The following is a 10,345-nucleotide window of genomic DNA, read 5'->3' as shown; positions in this document are numbered from 1 at the left end:
AGATATTTTGCTTTTATAAATCTTGTATGCGACTGTTCGTGATCTGGATATTCATAAGTTTTAAAGAACCCTCTGTATTTTTTATTTCATGTTCAAGTGTTATTTTTTGTAGCCATAGCATATTCAATACTTCTTAATGAGCATACAAGTGCCATTGTGAAACAACTCAGTGGGCCACAAATTGCATTCTTCAACAAGGAAAGAGCATTCAGGTGAACAGGTAAAGAATCGTTTCCCAGAATAAAAAAAATATTAGTTTGTTTCTGAGGCTTTTTCAATGTATTAATAAGGTCTTGATTATAATGTTGAAGCTCTGAAATGGTCCTTTGTGTGACTTTATTCATATGTACCTCAGAGGATCAGTCATATTTTCAAGAAATGGATATGGTATCCTTTTCCACTACTCAAGCAACAGTGGTAAATTTCATCAATAATATAAAAAGGTATGATTTTACACATTTCATACTATTTTCATATCTCCTTAATAGGAGTTCTGGCTATGGATTCTATTCCATATGGGGAGGATCTTACAATTCTCTAGCCATAATATCATCTACTTTAAACAACATCGTTTCAGTGATTTGGTGCAAGAAAATACATTTACAGTTATGGAAAAAAATCTTTTACCGAAAGTTCAACTGTATTACTCTTACGGTTAATTGTAAGTACTAAAGCAGATTTTATATCTATGATTGAATAAGTTTTCAGTGACAGGGTAGTAAAAGCTGTTTTGACACAGCAGTGATTTGGACTTAAGTGACTGAACTTGAAGGTGGGTTGAAAAGTGAAATGAGCCCCTTGGCTTGGGGACTTATTATCAGCATCACAAAATCCATCTGAATCCCAGACACCAGCAACGTACCGCGAGGGCTGCTGCTGGGCCCAGTACTTTCCAGGATCTTTATTAATGACCACATGATGGGACAGAGTAGACCCCCAGGAATTTTGCAGATGATGCAAAACTGTAGGGAATGGTACCACCAGATGGCTGTGTTGCCTTTCAGAGTGACCTTGACAAGCTATGGAACTGGGCTGATGGGAATCTTACAAAGTGCAACTTTGTAAGGAAGGAAAATACTAAATCCCATGATGGGGCAAGAATAACATAAGGCTCCAAGACAGAGTGTGCTGACTGGAAAGCAGCTTGATAGAAAATGGCCTGGGAGTCTTGACTCCCCATGTGCTGTTCTGACAGTGGTCAGACTATAAACTGCTCTGACTATAAACTGCAAAACCAATATTAGTATTCATTAAGGAAAAACACATTTCTGCAAAAGCTTTGATAAAGAACAACATTCAAAGTTGCCCTTTTTAATAGTGATACAATTCTAAAATACATATGAAGACCAGAAATTCTTTGTAATTATGAAAAGTCTGCAAAATACAAAGAACACAATCTAAAAAATTTTGCATTAATCAGATACAGACTAGAAGAATCTAGTTTAAGTTAAGAAGAAAAGAACAGAAAATATAAAAGATGGAGATTTTAGAGCTCTCCTGCATGAGAAGGAAAAATTCTTTGCAGGAATTTTCTTTTATACCCACCTTTCTTTAAAAGTACTAAATAGGAAATCTGTAAGTAGGCTGTGAACAACTTCAATAACTGCACTACATAGTTTATCAGCTACATTACAAACACATGAATTCTTGTAATCCTGGTTAGCCCAGCATGATAGTTTCTTGTGCTTGATTCCAAGCCAATTTTATCAGTACCACTCCTCAGAAATTTGGCCTTGTAAAAGAGAATGTATCCTTATCTTTGTAATAGAAATAAGATGTCATATGGCTGAGCAAATGCAGTGTGCTCTGTGACTAACCACTGAAATTAAAAGTCAAGCTATCAAATGCAAACTGTCACACGGCTTAGGGTAATTAAAATTCTCTTTTCCCCTTTTCCAGAAGGAATATATATTTCTTTTTTTGACAAGAAAAATGTCTCAAGAGCTATTTCTTATTTACAAGGAAATGCACCTCCTATGCTACATTGTAGTAAAAATTACATATGAGGGTTTTTTCTGATTTTTTAAGAAGAAAATTATGTTGTTTCAGAATGCATCTCCAAAAATACTTCCTTACATTTCCAAGTCAATACTATTGAATCTTCCTTTTGAGTTATACGGTAATTAAATTAACTTTTGTTTTGGTTTTCTTTTTTGGGGGAAGATGTGATTATTTTGGTTGGTTGGCTGGTTGGATGGAGTTTTGTTTGTTTGTTTGTTTGTTTGTTTGTTTCTTGTTCTTATTGTTGTTGGGTTTTTTCTTTGTGAAAGGTGTTCTGGAATAATTCATGTCTCCTAACTTTGGTCATACAAAACATGTATTTTTCTAGGCTAGTTCAGGCTAGTTCTTGACATACCATCTGCAGTAGTGGGGGTAAAAAAAACATCTCCAGAAGGAAGCAATCTCACATTACAAAAAGGCATACAAGAAGAATCTCATCCAGAGCATTTAAGACTGGAGCAAAATTTAAGGCATAATGATAACTAAAATGATTATAACATTATTACTGTTATAAGTAATCAATAAATTACCTAAGTTTTAATAGTCAAGACCATTGCCAGTGAAAATAAAAAACTTAGGTAATTTAGCCATCTTCTTTAATGTCTTCTTTAAGTCTATCTATCTATTTATCTATCTACACACATATTGTGACATTGACTAGAACCACCCATTAGGGATCAAAGAACTCTGCTAGACTCTATCACAGAATCACAGAACGGTTGAGGCTGGCAGGATCTCTGGAGATCACTGGAGGTCTCCTGGAGTGGGCTGGTCAGAGTAGTGTATGGTGAGGCTTTGAATACCTCCAAGGATGGAGATCTCACAGCCTGTCTGGGCAACAGCCTGTCTGCTCCAGTGTTTGATCTCCTTCACAGTAAGAAAAAGTTTTTCTTACGTTTAAGTGGAGTTTCTTGTGTTCCAGTCTATTTCTCTGGGTGCTACTGAGAATATTTTGACTTTATCTTTCTGAATCCCCCTCCTGTCAAGTTACTGGCTCTAATTCTACTGCAGAGTACAGTAAAAGGCAGTTTCTGCTCAAAGCTTCCAGGAGGAATATCTACCAGAAAGACACATTAATATATGTTCAACTAAGCTGACAACAGAGATAGGTGTTGTGGGTCTTGCCTGTTCAGCTACCGATGAACCTGCAATGTCATAGTTCAGGCTGTATGCACACAAACAAAGCCTTTGTTAAGCAGAGAAAAAGGAAAAATGTATTTAAGCTTAAGTATAGAGATCTAGAGGTAAGATACTTTATGCTCTGAAATAATGTCAGATATCGTGAGGAAATTCAAAATTTTTCCATGTCTAATTTGATTTTATTACATGAGTTAATCCTTTACCTGCTTGTTTCCTGAAGATGTTTAGTTACAAGTTCCCATGGATGAAATCTGTTAGAGATTCTTTATTAAATCTAAGTTAATAGAAAAACAATTAAAATGGGATTAACAATTAAAACTATACCCCAAAATAGTTTTTTTTAATGGATTGTACTGTTTTGGGGATTGTAAAATGTGCTTTCATTGTGTCTCATTCAGAAATATGTTTTATTAATGATATAAAATATATTAATTTAGATTTCTATTTCCAGTAGTAATTGAAAAGAGTTTTGAAACTTACCTGATAGGACAGCATGTGGTCTTTCAATCAATTTTAGAAGAAATCCAAATATATATTAAGGACATGATGTAAAGAGAAGAACAACAAGAAACAAATAATTGTTTAGATTTCTTTTTTCCAAAATAGTAAAATAAAATTAAGGATTTCACTTGCAAGTCTTTATAAACTTTGGTTAATTTGACTAACACATCATTGGAGGGTTTCAGTCCTCCAAAGGTTCTGTTCCTCTCCATCAGATTAGAAGAAAATATTGGATCTTTTTCCTTCTTGGATCATCAGGGGTATATAAATCAAGTGTTGTTTTATTTCATTTGTGCTCTCTTCTGGATCAACACCTGTATCTCTTGAACTTTAGGAAAAGCAAAGGGACATATATGGTTTATATTGACTGAATTGGGTAGCAAGTTCAGGACTTGCTTCATTTATCTATGAACTAAACATTTAAAGCTGGGTGTCTATATTTTATATATCCATGACATATATGCTGTTCTGTAAGGCAGATGACATGGTGTGTGACAATCAGTGAGAAGATTTGTAGATTCTGTCCTTGTAACTTGGGTCAACATTTGGTTCACTAAAGTCAGGCTGAGAGAGCACTAGCAACTATATCAACGTTGGTAACACTTTTTAGAGAGAATCAACTTTTACACTATTTTAAACACTGTACATTTTTTCCTGTATTCCACTAATTCTTTACTTTCTATCAGCTGTTTTAAACTCATGCTAATTTACTTTGATGTAGGAGTTACACAACTCTTTTAAGTAATCTTTTTAGTCATCACTTTATGGGTTTCAATAATTAGGTTTCCTTTTAAAATAATTTATTGTATTTTTTCACTATGATTTCTCAGCTAAGAATCATTAAATATTTTAGTTTGAAAGGGACTTCTGGAGATCCAGAAGTTTCCTTCATAGATTTATATAACAAAGATAGAGAGATACTTTTGAGTAGAGCAGAGAATCTTCTCTCTGAAATCAAATCACATGCGGACCAAAAAAATTCAAGTGGTATTTTACTCTAGCTGCTCAGACAGCACAAAAAATGGAAACACAAAGAATGTTGTATCTTTGATTTGCTGGTCTTGCCTCTCATGAAAATTATAACTCATTACAGACGTAGACATAAGAATCTTGGGTTTCAGTTCTCCAGTGTTCCCAAATTTGTGATGAGTATATTCTATTGACCAGTATCATGAGCTATACCTTTAACATCTTAAAATGTTAATTTAATAATTTATTATTAAACAAACTTGGTAATTTCTAAATCATAGCAGGAAAGTATAGTTATTTCAGTGAAGAGACATTTTGCTTTTCAGTTTATAGAATCTATAAATATTATACACAGAACAAACTTTACGTCTTTTAGAAACAGACTTCTTCCACATGTGTAAAACACATTTTATTGTTAGTGGAAGCTGACTAAGGAATTTAAACTTCAGAATTGTTTTGGGGTGTTTCTGGGTTGTTTTTTTTTTTTTTTTTTTTTTTTTTGTTTTTTTTTTTTTTTTTTTTCTATTGTGGGGTTTTGGTTTGTTTGTGGGGTTTTTTTTGTTCATTTTTCTTCTTGAAAGTTAGTTGAAAACAGAGTCAAACCAAATAATTTGGTATTACATTCAGCCTAAGACTCTGCTTTTTGGCAGATGCCCCACAGCCATCAATGCAGTAACTGGCTGAAGGTAATTTAATGGCATGTATTTCAAAAAGAATCCCAGAAGGGATCCCAGTGTATGAAGCAATAAGTGTCTTCTATAGCTCCTATAAACATGACATCTTGCTAAACACCACACAAACTGCCCTGAGATCTCAGCCATTGGAAATATCAGATGATGCTCTAAAAACTAAAATAATTTCTTAGCTCAGGAAATGTCTGTTTGAAGAGATCCCTTCTTAAAAAGGCAATAAAACCTAGTAATTTGAGACTGAGAAAAGTTTTCACCACCTGTAAATCCAAACCTTCCCTCTGACATGACTTTTGGCTACTGTCCAAAATGGATTTTTGGCTGCTTGAAGTTCTGAAAGTCAAGGTCTCTATTCTTACTTGAAAAATGGAAGATTTGCCTGACCTTTAAATTATGCAGTTCAGATAAATGATGTAGTTGAAACTAAAAAGATTAGACAATGTTAATGAGGATTCCACTTAGTATTTTCACCTATAAAACAATTTTCTCTCTCTTCAATACTTGAACTATGAATTATTGCTTGAAATTGATTAATATGTTCATCACTCCCATTATCATTTGATTCTTCCCCAGAATAAAAATTAATTTTATCATAATGTATGCACACCATTGCAGGATCATTTATATGCCTCAGGCAGAAAGATGATATAATTTTAGCTAATTCAGATTATTATTCAACTACCAATTGATATAATTGGGAATGCTATACATTTCATATGCAATCAAATAGGCCAAGAATACAGTCAGCTGTTCCATTCATTACACTGAAATGACCAAATGGATAGTTCAAAAGCACCAAAAACAAAAACAAAAACAAACAAAAAAAAAACCACAAAAAAAAAAAAAAAAAAAAAAAAAAAAAAAAAAAAAAAAGAAACCAAGAAAATCCCAACCCAAACAAAGAAATAATCTCTGCCAAACAGTTTTATCTGTTGCTCCAAAAAAACATGAATTCACAGAAGTGATATTTCTAAAAAACAGATATACTGAGGTAAATGGCAGATTAGGTAGAGACATGCATTTTTCCTTTTTTTTTTTGCTTCCATTTCCTTTTCCTGCAATGGATAATGGAAATTACCTACAAGAAGACCAACTACCTAACAACATGGGTGAAAAATACAGGAGAGTGAATGGATACACTAGTGCAGTTTTCCAGAGCTGAGACTGTGGCAAAGTGATTAAGAAGTCAGCAACATCTTCTTTTAGAAGAAAAGAACCTTTTCCCTATGTGTGCAAGGAGATAGATGAAGGTACATATATATATTAATATCACATACCTTTCAAGGCAGTTCTGTGCTGCACAGCTTTTGTGAAGAGAGTGCAGAGATCTTCTTGACATGGGGACTGGCAGGAAATACATATATGAATGAAGTCTGGTTATTTAATCATGATTAAGCGTGTTAGTACTGCATGATAAAGCAGAATGTAGCAAAATGGTAACCCTCCAGAGCTTTTCAGCATTCAAAGAGATGACACTTACAATACATAAAGAGACTGAAGAAGTGCATGCCTAGAGCTTGCCATTACATCCAGGGAAAATAAACAAAAAAAAATTAGTTTGTGGTCTAGGAACCTGGGATTTCCTAGGTTTCAGGACTTGTAGTTTTCCTAAGAATAGTACAAGACAGGTTACTCTGATTTAAGAATCTACTTTTGTAATTAAGCATTTTAGTTGTTTTAGTTGTTCTTCTCTTCACAGGTATTAAACCTCATACATACCCTTCCCCTGCTATGCTATGAAAGATTCTTTTTCCTTTTGTGGTGTTTTTCTGATACAGGTTTGGTGCTATTGTGATTAGATGCAATATATTTATGTTAGTCATCCATAGATGTTAATATAATTAGTAGCAGCAAGGGCGAAAATGGCTTCATGACTGACATTAGATAGCAATTATAGTAATTCTAAGAACTCTTGGGAGCAATGGCATGAATTTACAATGTACTACTCATTTACTGTTCCTTTTCTTATATCCCACTGCACACACAGTTCTTCCTGCCACAATTTCCAGCTCACTTTTTTATTTCTAAACATGTCATTAATTTTTAGAAGCTACAATATTATAGAGAAGCTCTAGCTTTCTGTCTGATACCTTTTGTGGAAGCTGCTTATCAGAATGTTGTATATTTCCTATATTAAAAACTGTGAATTTTGTTCTAAATGGCATTCTACTTACATGATCTCTCTAAAACTTCCAATTCCACTTCCCAATTTTAATATTTCACACTTCCAGTCAGCAACTCTAAGCCACTTGTGAATTCAGGCTAGTTGCTATGTAAATCTAAGTAATCCTAATTTTGTGCTCCTAGCTTTCAAAGTGTTATGTATTCACCTACAGGGGAATAGAAATTCCAGATGAGATAGAGGGAGAGCAATTCAGGCACCTTTTCATATTAGTGGATAACCCACAGGATAAGCCCACCTAATCCTTCTCTCTATGCTTTATGTTCCTGACTCCTGACTGCTTTCCTATTATCAATATTCATACTCCTTGAGCATCCCTTTTCTTAATACTTTCAGTTCTATCAGTCAGTACTCATTTATTCCTTTTCAATATTTTTTGAGAGTCTGCTGAATATCCTGGAATGCTTAGTAATATGCAAGTCAATTGCATCTAGGACTTAATCTGCAGAGTTTTGTTGCAAGACCAGTGTGAATTCTGCTTCTGAGTCTTTGAAGTCCTTGCCGTTGTTTCTTCTGCATTACTTTTATTTAATCTAGTAAAAATAAAGCCAACCCTCAATTTTTTCTCTAGTTCAAATATTCAATGTTTAGGACATCATATTACAAAAGTAATTTCAAGATTAAAATGTAGCTTAATTCAGGCTGTGATTTTATACTTGCTTTGGGTCTTTTTTATATCTTCTTTAGACGCCGGGTAATGTGTTGGCTTTTACAGAATTTCAGTAAATAACTTTTCAAGACAGTCATTTTCATTAGCAGGAAGTTGCACCAAGGTTCAAGGTTCAATGTTCCTTCATAAGAAATGGTCCTAGTAGACCCTTTTCACAAGAGATCACCTGGTACTGACAGATTTTCACATTGCCTTTCATTCCCTGTTAAGCTAAATATTTCAAGGCAACTATGCTCTTATGGTAAGTATAAATGACAAGGAAGTCTTGAAATTCCCAAGGGTCTGAGCCCAGACAATCCTGAGCCCTTTGAGTTTCCTTGGGACTCTGCCCCGATGGTGACTTAAAAGAGAGAGGCAGCCTTGACCCAATTGTCTGAAAAGGAATTTTAATAATGCAAAAATAACAAACAAGAAAGCGTAAACTATATTTGGAGCCAACTGGAAAAAGGCAGTAGTAAGGGCAAAAGCCACAGGACCAGGCCAGACAGGGGTATTTATACATTCCCTGTGTGGAGAGGAGTTAAGGTGGAGCCTGAGGGAAGGGTCCAATAGGGAATTAGGAATATTCAAATTTCTGCACCAAAAATCAGCCTATGGTAACACAAAGAACTACAAAACTTTCTAACCACAATTTGCGTACTTTAACTGAGGGAGCATGCGAGCCTCTTGCTTACTATACTTATGGGTTTCCCAGGGCATTAGTCCCTCTTCCCCAGGGAAACCACTTTCTACAAATTCTTAATAATTTAAAAATTTATATTCAATGTTAACAAATTCTGCAGAAAAATATTTCGTGTGGAACAAATATCTTACTCTATCAAACTCAAGAAAAGCCTAAGGAAATTATTATGTCTCATTTTGTTCAAAGCACAGCAGCTCTTCTTTTACTCACTTTATCTCAATGGATACTAAATGATATTTCCTAGTTTTAGCCCAAAGTGTGAAAAGTTAGTTTTAACCCAGCCAATTCAAAACTGAAGCATTAGTATGCCTAAGAAAAATTAGTCTGAAAAAGGCACTTGAACGTAGCTCTGTATGAGTTGCCATTAAACTTAAGAGTTATTCTTTCATACCCACTATGGTTCCAAATGGATGAGTTTAGGTAGAAAATGACGTATATGATATGGTATGATATTAATAGTGTTAATAAAAATGCTATCAAGAAAAACTGAGTTATCAAATTCACTGAGAATTTGTCTACACTTAGACCATAAAGCTTCCTAGACACAACCAACTATATTTTTTGCCAGTGGAAGGTACTCCTAAATATAATGCAAAACTGTTTCACTTGTTTGCTATAATGTCATCTCAAAAAAGGAAGGAATCTAACCCACCCTCTCTTCTGACACAAGAGTGAAAGAACTAAAGCAGTCTAGAACATAGGTTTCTGGTAATTCCTTTAGTAGTCTTTCTTGATGTATGCTTATCTCATATATCTGATGGCTGGTTTTTGGTTTTATTTAATAAACAGTTTCATTCTTAGTCAACACGATGAAAAAAAATCAGTCTATTTTAAAATATTTTTAATTAATTTAGATTATTATTTAGAATATATAGAAATTTTTACAATTTTGCTGAATTCCCATTTAAACATCTCTGTGAGCTACCAGTATAGTCTGGAGTTCTGAACACAGAATTATGAACACATATATTTCTTAAATACTATTCACATGAATCATACCTGAGTAGTCTACCAAGGTTAACAATAACAAAGTGGTTCATACTCATTGAGAAAAGGTTTTCATCTCAGTAAGTGCCAGAGTTATATTTGTTTACTTTACACTATTTCTCTGTAATTTGCTTATGAGGTTTCATGTGGATATATGCCTTTGCAAAGTAGAAAAAAAAAAATCTTCAGCCTCTCTTCTTCTTCCTTGGTCAGTTATCTAGAGCAAAGAGGAAATTAGATTTGTTTGACGTTATTTGATCTTGATAAATCTCTAAGCTGTTTCTTACAATCTTATTATCCTCCTGGTGTTTACAAATAGATTATTTAATAATCTGTCCTAGCATCTTCTCAGATACCAAAACTGGCTGTAATTCCCAGCAGTAAATCCCTCATATGCACTTAATCTTTTTAAAACACAGATACTGTGTTAGCTGTTTTACTGTCTCTTGAGATTTCATTCTTCCTTTGTAAATTTTCCATAATACTTGTCAATGACTCAGAAATGGTTTTGAGTGTCTTCTTTA

At 34.0% G+C, this 10,345-nt stretch overlaps 1 protein-coding gene across 1 annotated transcript in view; it reads right to left on the bottom strand.

Moving 5' to 3' along the window:
- Positions 1-1,368: 1,368 nt before the first annotated feature.
- Positions 1,369-10,345, bottom strand: part of LOC134547977 (uncharacterized) — a 264,114-nt gene continuing 255,137 nt past the window's right edge. The window contains exon 2 of the mRNA XM_063392203.1: positions 1,369-1,890. The gene's annotated coding sequence lies outside the window, so the exon portion shown is untranslated. The remainder of the gene's footprint in view (positions 1,891-10,345) is intronic.

The sequence above is a fragment of the Prinia subflava genome, chromosome 3 (assembly GCF_021018805.1).
Source record: "Prinia subflava isolate CZ2003 ecotype Zambia chromosome 3, Cam_Psub_1.2, whole genome shotgun sequence".
NCBI classification, from domain to species: Eukaryota; Metazoa; Chordata; class Aves; order Passeriformes; family Cisticolidae; genus Prinia; species Prinia subflava.
The sequence above is the reverse complement of the archived record's forward strand: the minus strand, read 5'-3'. Positions and strand labels throughout refer to the sequence as shown.